Source organism: Neovison vison, chromosome 6 (genome assembly GCF_020171115.1).
Source record: "Neovison vison isolate M4711 chromosome 6, ASM_NN_V1, whole genome shotgun sequence".
NCBI lineage: Eukaryota > Metazoa > Chordata > Mammalia > Carnivora > Mustelidae > Neogale > Neogale vison.
This window is the reverse complement of record NC_058096.1, coordinates 205344556-205361357: the sequence shown is the minus strand read 5'-3', so window position 1 is coordinate 205361357 and position 16802 is coordinate 205344556. Positions and strand designations below refer to the sequence as shown.

At 40.6% G+C, this 16802-nt stretch overlaps 1 protein-coding gene across 2 annotated transcripts in view; it reads right to left on the bottom strand.

The window, feature by feature from the left end:
• Nucleotides 1-16802, bottom strand: part of IP6K1 (inositol hexakisphosphate kinase 1) — a 66318-nt gene that overhangs the window by 26672 nt on the left and 22844 nt on the right. The window contains exon 2 of one of the 2 annotated variants that reach the window (XM_044253547.1): nt 286-378. The exons of the other annotated variant lie outside the window; for it this stretch is intronic. The gene's annotated coding sequence lies outside the window, so the exon portion shown is untranslated. The remainder of the gene's footprint in view (nt 1-285; nt 379-16802) is intronic. 2 annotated transcript variants of the gene reach the window in all.

Sequence of the window (16802 nt, the reverse complement as noted above, 5' to 3'; positions counted from 1 at the left end):
CTGTCAAATAAATAAATAAAATCTTTAAAAAAAAAAAAAATCCTTAAAAAAAAAAAAAAAAAAAGAACCTGCCCAAATATTCAAATAATTAGCTTAGAACTGATTCTACTGCGATTTAACAACAGGCAGACCATAAACAAAGTTTACATTCCAGCCACTTCAGGACCCCACTGATCATTATTTTTCACAAACACATCTAAATACAATGGAGTTGATAAATCCTATTTTCCAGAGTATAACTAATCCTCAAAGATTTTCCCAACTGTCCTCTGCAAGTACACTGACCTGATTTCAAGTAGTTTATGCCATTCAAAACGTCAACAGCTTCTAATCTTCTCCAGACTTAGGATGAAGAAAAACTTCCAAATTCTTTAAAAGCTACAAAGTATCCAAAAAAGTCAGATAATTAAAATCATGATGTTTCACTGCAGTGGGTTAAACAAACAACAACAACCAAAAAAACCCATCAGTTCATGTTTCAGCTTTTTTGCTCTGTAAACAACTCCAAAGGCTTCTCTGGGGGAAACTTTATAAATGGTATGCTTTCCCCTATGTGGCAATAAATTGAGGTTCTCTATTTGGTTTACAATATAGCGGTGCTTCCTATGCACCTGCTATCTGAAATTCATATTGTTCAAGTATATAATGTACAAAAAAGGTAGGGGCTATGACAATGGGAATAGGAAAATTTTAAAAACGTTTTAATTCCAGTGTAGTTAACATACAGTGTTTATTAGTTTCAGGTGTACAATACAGTGATTTAAGAATTCAAGGGGCGCCTGGGTGGCTCAGTCGTTGTGTCTGCCTTCAGCTCAGGTCATGATCCCTGAGTCCTCAGGTTGAGCCCTGCATTGGGCTCTCTGCTCTACGGGAAGCCTGCTTCTCCCTCTCCCACTCCCCCCTCCTTGTGTTCCCTCTCCTGCTATGTCTCTGTCAAATACATAAAGATCTTTTAAAAATAATAATAATAATTCTGTACATTACCCAGTGTTCATTGTAATAAATGTAATCTTAATCCTCATCACCTATTTCACCCAACCCCCTACCCACCTCCCCTCTGTAACCATCTGTTTGTTCTCTCCAGTTAAGAATCTGGTTTTTGGTTTGTCTCTTTTGTTGTTCATTTGTTAATTTAATTTTTTAAATTGCACATATGAATGAAATCAGACCGTATTTGTCTTCCTCTGATGAGCTTATTTCACTTAACATTATACTCTAGATCCATCTGTGTTGTTGCAAATAGCAAGGTTTCCTTCTAGTTCGTGGCTGAGTAACACTCCACTGTATATACATACTATATCCTCCTTATTCATTCACCTATGGGTAACATTCAGGCCGCTACCATTATCTGGCTATTGTAAATAATGCTGAAATAAACACAGGGGTGCATATAACCTTCCGAATTACTGTTTTCATATTCTTTGGGTAAATACCCAATAGGGAATAGAATGATTTCTAGATTGAGACTAATAAAAACATATTTTTTTAATATTTCTGTTTTAAAAAAGACCAACCAGACAACACCCAGTGCAAATGTCACAAGAGCTCATTTAAGGAGGAGAAAAAGTTTAGATACAATAATCTGCGCATTATAAATACCTCACAAATCTATGCACTGAGCTACATTAGGATTTGCAGTCTTTTCTTTCCGTAAAAATCACTTTGCTTTGTAATTAGCACAGCTCAGAGAGAGAAATTCTCCCTTAGTACCAAAAATATTCCTTAATCCCTTGAGCACAACTGCAATTTCTCATTCTGCCATTTCTACATAACATTTGTCCACTCACAGGGCACCTGGCTGGCTCAGTCAGTAGAGAAGCAACTTTTTTTTTTTTTTAAAGATTTTATTTATTTATTTGACAGACAAGAGACCACAATTAGGCAGAGAGGCAGGCTGAGAGAGAGAGGAGGAAGCAGGCTCCCTGCTGAGCAGAGAGCCCGATGTGGGGCTTGATCCCAAGACCCTGGGATTATGACCGGAGCCGAAGGCAGAGGCTTAACCCACTGAGCCACCAGGCGCCCCTAGAGAAGCAACTCTTGGTCTTGGGGTTGAGTTCGAGCCCCACACAGGGGCTACTTTAAAAATAAATTAAAAAAAAAAAAAGACTTGTCCACTCTTTTCATGCAGACACACTTGTTTCAGATAAGAGCTACAGCAGCATTATCTTCCCTTCCTGTGGAACTTCTAAAGCATGTAAATACTTCAAGGACAAACAGGAACAAAAGAAAGCGAACAGTCTAAAACCATGCCAAGAGACTAGAAAGAAAAAGGAAATGGCTGGAGCCATTTCTTGGAACCACTGCTAAACTGAACAAGGAAGAATAAACAGAAAAAAAAAAAAAAAAAAACCAACCACCAGGAACCAAGTTTTTGAAAGTTCCCCAAGTTTCTGCAGAAGAGGTAATTAACAAAGGCAATATTTTCAAACCATTAGGCAAGAATGAGTATCCCAAAGGGGCCTCATTTGAGCCCCCGGACAGCAGTCCGATCACCTGCAGCTCTGCTGCACACACCCTCCCCCCACTCACAACACAGAGAGCCTCCTCTTCCCCAGTGGTGCATTAGTCACCTGGGAGGCATCCGAAGGAAAGCGATGCCCAGATTTATCCTCCACCCCACTCCAGAATTAGCTGCAGTTAGAAGCCTCTATCTAGAATATTCCATTATAATCTCAGCCCCTCTATAGGCCATGACTTAACTGCATCGCCCAGTCAAGTAGTATGCTGACGCTCCGACCCCTGGCTGTCACTGTCAAAGCCTTCTATATTTTTTTCACAATGCCACTACCTTCAGCATCTCCAAGCCCATCAGACCTCCAAGCTGTTCAGTGTCAATACCACCAAGAAGTCACCACAATATTTTGATCATGCAATGCAACATGGTCACAGGACTAACATTCTGGGGATGCCAACAGCCAACCTGAGGATCTTCTTGCACAATAAGACCAAGTAATCAGGGCACCTGGGTGGCTCAATCGTTAAGCGCCTGCCTTCGGCTAAGGTCACGACCCCAGGGTCCTGGGATCGAGCCCTCCCTTGGCCTCCCTACTCAGCACGAAGCCTGCTTCTCCCTCTCCCACTGTCCCTGCTTGTGTTCCCTCTCTCGCTGTGTCTCTCTCTGTCAAATAAATAAAATCTTAAAAAAAAAAAAAAAAAAAAAAAAAAAAGGCCAAGTAACCAGGTACGATGAAACCAGCAAGTTAGTAAGTACCTTCTGGTCATGACTAAAGACCGAAGCAATCATAATTATTGTCAGAACATACCAAAGAAGGTTGATGGAAAATAAAGTTTCTAACACATACACTCACACCCCCCAAAGAAAGCCGTCACCACCTCCAAATATCATCACACTGGGGATTAGGTTTCAACATACAGATCTGGGCAGGCTGGGAGAGAGGGGCTTGAACACAGAAATCATGATCAGTGTTTAAAGCTCTGCCTCCAGAGTATCTGCTCTCTTTTTCTGGTGAGACGTCACCGTTTCTGTGAGACTTGTATGATTATTTGGTAAGGAAATCTTGTTTTTATGAAAAGGAGCTTGCACTTTTTTCCTATGGAACAGTTTGTAGCACTATGTGTACTAGATTTTAAATGTTTAAAAATAAGAAAATTCCCACTGCAGAAGCCTGATACATTTCAGTATTTAGTAATAAAGCTCCTTTCTTCCTTTTTAAATGTTTAAAAATAAGAAAATTCCCACTGCAGAAGCCTGATACATTTCAGTATTTAGTAATAAAGCTCCTTTCTTCCTTTTTAAAAGGTTTTTATTTTTAAGTAATCTCTATACCTAATGTGGGGCTGCAACTCACAACCCTGAAAGCAAGAGTCACATGCTCTACCAGTAGAGCCAGCCAGGGCCAGCCAGGGGCCCCAGTAAAGTTCCTTTCTAATGAACACAATCTCAAATGGAACCAAATCAAGATAATCTAACATTTATGCATTAAAGACCACTGTGTGTTGATTGCCAGGTCTTTTTTTATTAGGTTGTTTGCATTAGGGTCTGAATCAGGCAAAGGGGGAGAGGGGGAAAATATAGCACCAAGGTAGGCTTTGGTTTGCCAAAACAAAAACTTGGGACAAGATTAAGTTCTGAGTTTTAGCTAAATCATTGTGATTGAAATTATATAACCCAGTAGATAACACCTATGCCCTAAATACTGGGTTCTCTTTTGTCTTATAAAAAAAACTGGACCCTAACCAAAGGACTACTGGCTTGATTTGTGGGGTTGTCAGCGATAGCTACATGTTTTTCCAACACTATCACCAGCCCTAGGAACAGAGCAGGGGGTAACACTTGGAGGAAAGGAGCAGAAGATAATCTTCACAAACGTGGATGCTGGACTAAGGGGGGCTGAAGTAACCGCAATTCGCTCCATATATTTTGATGACTGGTGTTCAGAGAAATAATGTAGTTTGAATCAGTTACTCTGGATCACTGAAGTTTCTATTAAAATGGTTAAAATTCTGTCACTTTATGAATGGACTGCTCTCCTAGAAGTCAAGGGGTTCCACTGCTCTGCCTAGGAGACCATACACCACCAGCTACAGGAGTCTCTGTCCTTCGTTTGCTTTAAGACACTTTGGTTCCACATTTACTGCATAAAATGAGAAGGATATTCTTAAAAAGAACTTGCTGAGAATGAGCTTTTTCACCAGCAGACAGCAACAAATGAAAATAAATGTACACTGCAAAGATATTAATTACAATAATTAGGTTGACTTTCTGATTATAGACACTAACTCCTTGAACATATAAATTTTCTGATACTGCTAAAATGTGTATATTACAATAACTGTTTTCCTTTTTTATTTCTTTTAAAGATTTTATTTGAGAGTGAGAGAGAAAACGTGCATGCATGAGTCGGGGGAGGGGCAGAGAGAGAAGGAGACTGCCCGCTGAGCAGGGAGCCCGATGCGGAGCTCGATCCCAGGAGCCTGGGACCATGACCTGAGCTGAAGGCAGATGTTTTATCAACTGAGCCATCCAGGCACCCCTCCATTGTAATTTTTTTACAGAATTAAGTATCCCCCGTTTATTAATTTACAAACTCTAATAAAATCTGACAGTTATTTCATCTCACTTAGGGTTTTGCTTTAAAAAAGGAAAACAACTAGGGATGCCTGGGTGGCTCAAGGTGGCTCAAGTCATTAAGCAGCTGTCTTCAGTTCAGGTCATGATCCCAGGGTCCTGGCATCCAGCCCCACATCGGGCTCCCTGCTCAGCAGGGAACCTGCTTCTCCTTCCCCCTCCGTCCACCCTACTCCCTGCCCCCTGCTCGTGCTTGTGAGCACACTTTCTCTCTCTCCCTAATAAATAAAATCTTTTAAAAACAATTTAAACGTGGGCGCCTGGGTGGCTCAGTGGGTCTAAGCTGCTGCCTTCGGCTCAGGTCATGATCTCAGGGTACTGGGATCGAGTCCCGCATAGGGCTCTCTGCTCAGCAGGGATCCTGCTTCTCTCTCTCTCTCTCTCTCTGCCTACTTGTGGTCTCTGTCAAATAAATAAATAAAATCTTTAAAAAAAAACAACAACAATTTAAACGGATAACTGTGGTACATTCATATTATGGACTCCCACACAGAAATGAAAAAGTACCAATTACTGCCACACACAATACAAATGAATCTCACAGGCAGGCTATAGCAAGAAAAAATCTAGACACTAAAGAGACTATGTGGTGTGATTCTACTCCCATAAAATTCAAAATGATTACGGAGACCACAACAGTGGTTACTTGGGGAAAATCCTAATTAAGAAGGGGTGCAACGGTGGAGGCGACATAGGCGAATACTATAAATATCCAATGAGCTGTGTCCTTGGACTGTGACCTTTACTGTAAGTTAGAGTTTACTTATAAGGAAAAAAAAAATCAATAGTATTCTCCTATACCAACAAAAAATTAGAAAATAAAAACTATTTAAATACATCCCATTCACAACAGCAACCCAAACCATAAATTACCTATAAACCTTTAAAATTTTTATCAAATAATAAAGCTTTACGGAAGGACCTAAAATTAAGAGGCACAATATAAACAGCTTTTCTGTTTGTTTAATTCAACAACACCGCAAGCCTAGAAAGTGGCAATGAATAAAGGCCCTGGCAAAGAAAGAGAAATTGCAATCAGATATGATGGTGGACAAGGTCAGGACTATTTTAAGAAGCAGTAAGGCACTGTCTCCACAGCAAGAGCAATACCTGCTCCCCAAGTTCAAGAGTCGGGCAGGCAGACACATGCACTCCAAGAAGCTTGGTTAAAATTTCAAATTCTATGGACAACAAGTTTTTATAGCCTCAGATTAAGCACTTGGGTTTGATATGAATCTTTTTGTAAAGAGAAGCATACCTGCTGCCATCACACTGCACAGGCATATTTGCACATTTCCTCAAAACTGGTTTATTAATCCAGTATTTCTATTACCTCTTCCGAAATTGGGGGCACCTGGCTGATGCAGTCAGTAGAGCATGCAACACCCAGTCTCAGGGTCATCAGTTCAAGCCCCACATTGAGCGTGGAGTTTACCTAAAAAAAATTAAAATTTAAAAAAAAAAATTGGGGCGCCTGGGCGCTCTGCCTTCGGCTCAGGTTATGATCTCAGGGTCCTGGGATAGAGCCCCGCATCTGGCTCTCTGCTCAGCAGAGAGTCTGCTTCCCTCTCTCTCTGCCTGCCTCTCTGCCTACTTGTGATTTCTCTGTCAAATAAATAAATAAAATCTTAAAAAAAAAATTGAAACAGATCCACTTAAGCACTAAAAGCATAATGACAAAGTATCGTGCCCTTCAAAAAATCATATGAAATTTAGGTTTTGAAAAAAATTAAACTTGTTAAGTCAGGAATGCTAAGTAAAATGTTGGCAATACTGTATCTCTGGTTTACTATTTACTCTGATATGATCCAAGGGACAAAAGAGCAAAATCATTCTTAATTGAAAAGAACACAATGGATAAGTCACTCCAACAGAGAAGACCACCACACAAAGCTTGGGTTACAGATCACTGGACTCTGTGAACACTTATTTCTAATGAATTTTATTTTTTTTAATTTATTTATTCGACAGAGAAAGATCACAGGTAGGCAGAGAGGCAGGCGGGGGGTGGAGGGGAGGCAGGCTCCTCACCAAGCAGAGAGCCCAATGTGGGGCTCGATCCCAGGACCCTGGGACCACGACCTGAGCTGAAGGCAGAGGCTTTAACCCACTGAGCCACCCAGGTGCCCCTAACGAATTTAAGAAATAATAAATTGATACAGACTGTGACATGAAAAGATAACAAAATACCCTCAAATTCATGGAGGAAAAACCTGAAGCAGAAAACTAACACAAAAGCACTTTTGTCTCTAAAGCACAGAACCAAGGGAACCTGCGGATTTCCTAAATTCAAGTCCGTTCTTGCTTTTACATATGCCCATAGGTGCTGATACAGATTAGGTGTTTGTGACAGAAAGACAACAATCCCCCTTCCCTCAATCCTGGGGACTGTTTCAAGCACTTGCTCACAAAGCTCGCCTTTGAGGAGGAAGGAAATGTAAGGACTGTTCTCAAGGTACACAGGGTTACCAATCTAAGCCTGCCCTACCGATCTAACCAGGGACAGGCATATCAATCCAGAAACCAGAAATCCGCGCAGAAGCCTAAAGCAATCTGGGACATTTGAAATAAGAAAGGAAAAAAAGGTTTAAAGGTATCTATTTTGTTGTTTGTCCTCAGAGAAGAGATGAAGGATTGTTTAGACTTTTGGGTCCTGTCCCAGGAGCAAGGGACACAGTGGCATAGTCCTGAGGACACCAGGCGGACAGCAAACAGGGAGCAAGGAGAAAAGGAAACTTGGCAGGAGGCCTGTAATGTGCCAGCCCATCAAGAAACAGGCAGAACAGAATTAATTTAGAACAAAGAGAGAAGATAGAATCCAGTGATCCCCCTTCCTGTTTTTTACCAGATTTCTAAAGACTAGAAACCCAATACTTACTCAGATATATAGATAGGTATTTTCAGTAAAGATCCTTTAAAAAGTGTTGGGATGCCTGGATGGCTCAGTTGGTCAAGCATCTGCCTCTGGCACTGGTTATGATCCCTGCTCAGCAGGGAACCTTCATCTCCCTCTCCTGCTACCCCCTGCTTGTACTCTGTCAAATAAATAAATAAAATCTTAGCGGCGGTGGCGGGGGTGGGGGTGGGGGGTCCTTTTGTAAGTGTCTCAACTGTGCTTTCAAAGAGGGGAGGGGGGTGGGGTGGTTGAGGACAGAATTTTAAGAACATAGGTCCAAAGTGGTACAGGGGAAATCAAAATGAGAAAACACCAAAAGAAAGAAGAAAGGTGCCTCATCCTTCTCACCTGAAACATGGCCTACTCACAGTTTGTGTGGGATTATTCTTTAACAAGAAGCTGCAGGAATCCCTCTGCTGGGACTAAATTCTTCAGGTGACCCGTATCTAAGCCAGGTAAGTTTCTGCCTCACACATTTACAAGTGAATCTAAACACGGTCAAGCCTAGAAAGTACACATGTAAAAGGATAAGATAAAGTGTTCTAGGGGTGCCTGGGTGGCTCAGTGGGTTAAAGCCTCTGCCTTCGGCTCTAGTCATGATCCCAGGGTCCTGGGATCGAGCCCCACTTTGGACTCTCTGCTCTGCGGGGAGCCTGCTTCCTCCTCTCTCTCTGCCTGCCTGCCTCTCTGCCTACTTGTGATCTCTCTCTCTCTCTCTCTCTCTCTCTCTCTGTCAAATAAATAAATAAATAAATCTTTTTTTAAAAAAAAAAAAAAAAAAGGTGTTCTAAAAAACAAAACCAGGGATGCCTGGGTGGCTCAGTTGGTTAAGCAGCTGCCTTCGGCTCAGGTCATGATCCCAACGTCCTGAGATCGAGTCCCACATCGGGCTCCTTGCTTGGCAGGGAGCCTGCTTCTCCCTCTCCCTTTGCCTGCCATTCTGTCTGCCTGTGCTTGCTCTCCCCCCCACGCCCTTCTCTAATAAATAAATAAATAAAATCTTTAAAAAAAAAAAAAAAACCAAAAACCAGAGAACACTTAAAATGAGACTAAACTGCTAAAATATGGAATGAGAGGGGCGCCTGGGTAGCTCAGTGGGTTGAGCCTCTGCCTTCGGCTCAGGTCATGATCTCAGGGTCCCGGGATCGAGCACCGTGTCGGGCTCTCTGCTTGGCGGGGAGCCTGCTTCCCCCTCTCTCTCTGCCTGCCTCTTTGACTACTTGTGATCTCTCTGTCAAATAAATAAATGGAATCTTAAAAAAAAGAAAAAAAAATGGAATGAGGAACCTCCTGGACTTATCTCATGCTACTGAGCTAACTGAAGACCCAAAACTGAAGAGAAGCTTCTGCACAACTGAAAAAAAGATGCAGAGGGACAGTACCAGGCCTGTTCTCACAATCTTGACTTTTTTTTTTTTTAAGATTTTATTTATTTGAGGGGCACCTGGGTGGTTCAGTCTTTAAGCATTTGCCTTTGGCTCAGGTCGTGATCCCAGGGTCCTGGGATCAAGCCCCCCACAGCGGGCTCCCTGCTCTGTGGGAGGCCTGCTTCTCCTTCTCCAACTCCCCCTGCTTGTGTTCTCTCTCTGTCAAATAAATACAATTTTTTAAAAAAAAGATTTTATTTATTTGACAGAGAGAGAGATATCACAGGCAGAGAGGCAGGCAGAGAGAGAGGGGGAAGCAGGCTCCCTGATGAGCAGAGCCCTATGCGGGGCTTGATCCCAGGACCCTGAGATCATGACCTGGGCCAAAGGCAGAGGCTTAACCCACTGAGCCACCCAGGCGCCCCTACAACCTCGATTTTAGATGTGACCAGTAACTCTCGTCTCTTCTCTCCACCTCCAACCTACTGTAGCTCCGCTGGTAAAGCTGAGCACAGCGGGGGCAAGCTGACAGGACTGAGGCAGAGGTGAAGTGAGGTGACTGGAAAATGGATATAGACACCTCTACTTGGGGCTTTCCCTCACAATATCTTTTGAATAAAGTCTGCTCTGTTGCAGAACAGAAACAAAAGAACAATACTTCTTATCACTCACCAGCATTTCAAATAGCTATAACTGGGTTTATAGCTGGAGGTCATTCCAGCTACAAATCTGCTACCCTGCACTAGGGATATTCACATGTGTTCTGCGATGAAAGAGGTAAAATGTGGAAATAAAATCTCTTACACCTAGGAGAGGGGAACCCAAAGCTCTGGTCACAGCACTGAGCTTTTTAGATTATTTGGGGGCCTCATTTAGAACCCACCCCCATTAAAAAAATGATTACCAGCTTCAAACAAGAAACATCTCCAGAATAAGGAATTATGCAACCATGAAATAGCTCCTGTCTTTCTTGTAGTATCTCACTGATACCACAAATCTGTTAGAACTCCAAAGGGGTTTTAAATCACAGAATTCTGAACTATTTTAAAAGATGCACCAAGAGACAGCATATACCTAAAAATCAAGTTATGGCTACAACCCAGAGGCGTGTTTTCTGGTAGTGAAATCACACAATTAAACATTTTGATGCTGTACTACTCTACAGATTATCTGAAAATATGATCAAAGAACAGATTACTCAGACATGGACATTGGACTATTTTCAGCTGTAGCTGGGGGAAATGATGAAAGGGTCCACCACAGAATAAAGCTCCACTGAGTTTTGCTCTTGGGATAATCTGCTGCTATGTACATCCCGCATATGGGCTGTGACCAACTCAGGAGGTCTCCCCCAAGCACTAGGTTCTTGGTATACTATGTTCCTGCCTCCTGGAAGACCTCTCCCCGTCAAGGCCAAACAGCATAATTCCTCATACAGTCACACATTCAGAAAACAATATGAGCAGATTTAAGGGCATAAAACTGACAGATCCTCCCTCCATTTAAAACTACATCCTACTGGGGGTGATACAATGACATATCTGAACATCTATTGGGTTATGACTTGATTACCAGGTACCTACAAGCAGATGAGCAATGTGAAAAGTGAGTGTGGGGAAAGCCTATAATAAGAGGTAAATGACCTGTTTAATGCCTCACAAAATGCAAGAGTTTGAAAGCTTCAAGCGGATTACCATTCCATCTGTCTTCTACCCTCCAGTGAAACACCAGAATGACTACAGTTAGAGGCACCTGGGTGGTTCAGTCAGCTGGGCATCCAACTCTTGATTTCGGCTCAGGTCATGATCTCAGGATTGTGAGATCGAGCCCCATGTGGTGCTCCGTACCAGAAGTGGAGCCTGCTTAACATTATCTCCCTCTCGCCCCACCCAAAATAAAAAGATTCTCCCACTGCCTAATGTGTTGCACATGCTCTAAAAAACAGCTTTAAACATCAGAAAATACTTCGAACAACCCTACAGACAGCACACAGTTCCAAATAGAGAGGGATCAACTTTCATCCACATAAACCCATCAACAATGTCCCAACTTAGGTAAGTGCAGAGATGTCTCCAAAGAAACATCATTCCATAAGAGTGGGTCCCAAATCTCTTTGCTTCCTTCCCTGATCTTCAAGTGACATAAGGAACTGAGCCTGAACATGTAGAACTCTCAGGATTCTGGGAGTCAGGAACATGTGAAAAAGAAAAAGAGTGGAACTCAACCTGGAAGCAAACATCAATCTCATGATTAACAAGTTGTTAATCCTGGGCGCCTGGGTGGCTCAGTGGGTTAAAGCCTCTGCTTTCGGCTCAGGTCATGATCCCGGGGTCCTGGGATCAAGGCCCGCATCGGGCTCTCTGCTCTGCAGGGAGCCTGCTTCCTCCTCTCTCTCTGCCTGCCTCTCTGCTACTTGTGATCTCTGTCTGTCAAATAAATAAATAAAAATCTTAAAAAAAAACAAGTTGTTAATCCTTCAATACACCAATTCAACTATTTTCTCTGTCAAGAACTTAGATTTGAGACTATCTGTCCTAGTCTCAAATCTTTTTTTTTCTTTCTGAATTTTTACTTAAATTCTAGTTAGGTAATATAGTTAAGTAACATATAGATAATATTGGTTTTAGGAATAGAGTTTAATGATTCATTACTTACATATAATGCCCAGTGCTCATTATAACAAGTGCCCTCCTTAAATAACCATCCCCCACCCACTTCCCTCCATCAACCCTCAATTTGTTCTCTATTGTTAGAGTCTCTTATGGTTTGCTTCCCTCTTTTTTTCCTTCCCATATGTTCATTTGTTTAAAAAAATTTCACATACAAGTGTCTTTCTCTGACTCATTTCACTCAGCATAATACACTGTAGCTCCATCCACATCAGTGTCAATGGCAAGATTTCATTCTTTTTCACGGCTTAGTATTGTAGATACATACCACTGGGGTGCATGTATCCCTTTGAATCTGTATTTTTTTACCCTTTGGGTAAATACCTAAGTAGTGCAACTGCTGGGTCATAGGGTAGTTCTATTTTTAACTTTCTGAGGACCTCCATACTGTTTTCCAGAGTGGCTGCACCAGTTTGTATTCCCACCAACAGTGTAAAAGGGTTCCCCTTTCTCTGTATCCTTACCAACTTCTGTTGTTTCCTGTGTTTTTCATTTTAGCCATTCTAAAATGGTGTGAAGTGGTATCTCATTGTGGTTTTGATTTGTACTTTCCTGATGATGACTGACGTTGAGGATCTTCTCATGTGTCTGTTCGCCACTGGATGTTTTCTTTGGAAAAATGCCTATTCGTGTATTCTGCCCATTTCTTAACTGGATGTGTCCTAGATACTTTTTTGGGTAAGATGTTATATGAGAAAATAAAAGTATATGCTATACTGATGAAGCTAAACCAATGCTAAAACTTTTAAGCTTTTAAGGTATTTGAAATATAAAATTAATGACTTAAGGTTCTCCTTAAGAAGCTAGAAAAAGACCAGGACAACACCTGGGTGGCTCAGTCAGCTAAGCATCTGCCTTCAGCTAAGGTCATGATCCCAAGGTCCTGGATGGAGTCCCACATCAGTCTCCCTGCCGAGCGGAGAGCCTGCTTCTCCTTCTGCCTCTGCCTGCCGCTCCCCCTTCTTGGGCACTCTCCTCTCGCTCTATCTCTGACCAAAAAAAAAAAAAAAAGGCTAGAAAAAGACCTAAGTAAGCAGAAGAATATATAATAAAGATATAATCAGTCTCAATAAAATAGAGGGGGGTTTAAGAATATCAAAAGTAGGGGCGCCTGGGTGGCTCAGTGGGTTGAAGCCTCTGCCTTCGGCTTGGGTCGTGGTCCCAGGGTCCTGGGATCGAGCCCCGCGTCAGGCTCTCTGCTCCGCGGGGAACATGCTTCCTCCTCTCTGCCTACTTGTGATTTCTCTCTCTCTCTGTCAAATAAATAAAATATTTTTTAAAAAAAAGAATATCAAAAGTAGGTCTTTAAAAAAAAATCAGTAAATTTCATAAATCCTCTAGAGAAACTGATCACTAAAAAGAGAACATATTAAATACTACTATCAGGATGAAAAAAGTGGTATCACTAAAGACCCCATAGGGTATTAAAAGAATAATAAGGACAAACTCCTCGAAAAATACAACTTAACAAAACTTAACACAAGATAAAATATAAAATCTGAATGGTCTTGTATCTACACAAGATAAAATATAAAATATAAAATCTGAATGGTCTTGTAACTAGCCAGAAAATGCAATCTATCAAAACTCTTTCCACAAGGAAAACTCCAGACACATAGTTTCATTAGTTAATTCTATCAAACATTTAAGGAAGAAATAGCACCAATCTTGCACAAATTCTTTCAGAAAACAGGGAGAAAAAAACCACGTTCCAATTGTTTTAAGAAGTCCTTTATCCTTGATAACAAAATTACCCAAAACATACATACATACAAAAGAAAAAAGATTATAAACCAATATCTTTCATGAACACAAAAATCCTTCAAAAAAATTTTAGTAAAAAAAATCCAGTGATGTATAAAAAGAGTAATGTATCATGACAAAGTGGGGAATGCAAGATTTATCAAATATCTGAAGAATCAATGTAATTCATCTTATTTACAGGAGTATGAGGAATAAAACCATAGATCATATCTCAATATATAAAGAAAAAAGCTCAACAAAATTCAATACCCATTTATGATTAAAAACTCACAAATTAGGGGCACCTGGGTGGCTCAGTGGATTAAAGCCTCTACCTTTGGCTTGGGTCATGATCTCAGGGTCCTGGGATCAAGCCCTGCATTGGGCTCTCTACTTAGCAGGGAGCCTGCTTCCTCCTCTCTCTCTGCCTGCTTCTCTGTCTACTTGTGATCTCTGTCAAATAAATAAATAAAATCTTTAAAAAAAATCACAAACTAAAAGTAGAAGGAAATTTCCTCACTGATAAAGGACACTTATGAAAAACTTGAAAAACCTAGGGCTGACATCATAATCAATGTGAAATTTTGAACATTTCCCTCATATAATCAAAATAAGACAAAGATGTCCATTCTCACTATTTCTACTCAACACTTATGAGCCAGTGCAATAAGAAAAAAGAAATAAAAAGCATAAAGAACAGAAAGGAAGAAATAAGACTTTCTCAATCCATAGAGAACCTGATTGTTTACAAAGAAAATACTTAGGAATCTACAAAACAACTTCTAAAACTAATATGTGAATTTAGCAAAGACAGGATACAAAAAGCCAGTATACAAAATTCAATTATATTTTTATATGCTAGCCCCAAAAATTAGAAAACAAAAATTAGGGGCACCTGGATGACTCGATCAGTTACGCGTCCAATTCTTGATTCCAGCTCAGGTCATGATTTCAAGATTGTGAGATCAAGCCCCATGTCAGGCTCTGTGCTAGGTTTGGAGCCTGCTTGGAATTCTCTCTCTCCCTGTCCTTCTGCCACCTCCCCCACCCACAGGCCGAAAGAAGGAGATCAAAAATTTAAAAATTCACTGGGGTAACTTCATGAAAATGGCAGTGTAGGAAGCTCCAGGAACCCACCCTTCCACTAAAACACTACTGAATTTGGAGGAACGGTCTAAAGTAACTTCTGGAACCCTGGAGTGTAGCTGGAAAACATGCCGCTTCCAAGGTAGAACTTGATGAAGAGGTGAATTCTGGTAAATGTCAGCCTTTTGTGTATCAACTACCCAACCTCCAACCCTAGGGCAAGAAGCAGTGGGAGGGCTGCCCTCATTTCTGGTGAGGCTTGCTGGAGGCTAGGATGGTCAATAAAGACCTTGTCCTCCAAATATGTATTCCAACTGATGATGGCTGCTTTTGATCACTGAGGAGCAGGCAGAGGCCGGTAACCGTTGCTTTCGATACTCACAGGCTGAAGCAGCTTCTAGGGACATTTAAGAGGACAGTCCTTGTTTTTACTTTCTTCCCCTTTTGGGAGCTTGTCATTTAAGGAAATCTTTATCAGGTCACTGTCTAACTGCAGAGATCATGGAACAGAAATAGACACACATTTCCAGTATTAGTTTGAAAAAGCCACAAATAGAAGTCTCTAACACTCAAGGAGCAAAAATTGGCAATCACTGTGAAGTGGGAGAATCAGATTTGTAAAATTACAACATAATACTCAAGTGTCCGGTTTTAATTTAAAAATTACAAGACAAAGAAACAGAAAATTAATGACTACTCCCAAGAAAAAGAAAAGGATAAAAAAAATTCCTGAGGAAGCAAAAACACTGGAATTATTATTGATCAAAGACATTAAATAAACGGTCTTAAATACATTCAGTGAACTAAAGGAAACCATGGTCAAAGGGATTCAGGAAAATGATGCATGAACAAAATGAAAATACCAATAAAGAGAGAAATTTTAAAAAGGACAAAACAAATTCTTCAATATCTCAAAACAGAAAAATACAATAACTGAAATGAAAAACTCACTAATGGGGTTCAACTACAGATTTGAGCAAAAAGAAGTATCAGTGAACTTTGAACGTAAAAAAATTGAGATTATTCAACCTGGGAGGCAAAAAAATCAAAAATAAAAACTAATGAAAAGTAAAGAGTCTTTTCTTTGTTTTTATTTTATTTATTTTATTTGAGAGAGAGAGCACAAGCAGGGGGAGGAGCAGAGGGAAAGGGAGAAACACACTCCCTGCTGAGTATGGAGTCCAACTTGGGAATGCATCCCAGAACCCTGGGATCACAACCTGAGCTGAAGGCAGACGCCGAACCAACTAAGCCACCCATGCACCCCAAAAGTAGAGTCTGAAGGACCTGCGGGACACAACTAAATATAATAATATATGCATTACAGAAAGAGAAGAGGCAAAATCAAGGGCAGAAAAAAAATTTGAAAAAATAGCAGCCAAAAACTTTTCAAACCTGAGAAAAGCCATGAATATACATGTAAAAGAAGCCTAATGAGCCCTTCTTTGAGGATTAACCCAGACACATTATAAAATAAAAACACACGATTAAACCATTGAACCCCAAAGACAAAGAGAATATTTAAAGCAGCAAGAGAGAAGCAACTCCTACTGTACTAGAGATTCTCACTAAAATTAACAGCTGGTTTCTCTCCAGAATCCTCCAGAAGGCAGTGGGATGACATATTTAAAGTCCTGAAAGAAAATACTGTCAACTAAGAATTCTATATCCTGTAAGGCAATAAAAAGAAAACTGAAAAATTCACAAATCTGTGGAAATTAAACAATATACCCTTAAACAACTACTAGGTCAAAGAAATTACAAGGGAAGTTCTTGACAGAGAAAATGAAAATAAATAAATAAATAAAAGGCATTCAAATTAAGAAGTAGTTAACTGTCTACAGAAGACACAATCTTATATGTAGAAATCCCCAAAATTACCCAAATACACACAAAACCACTGTTAGAGGTAATAAAAAACATTCAGGAAATTTGCGGGATACAAAATTGCC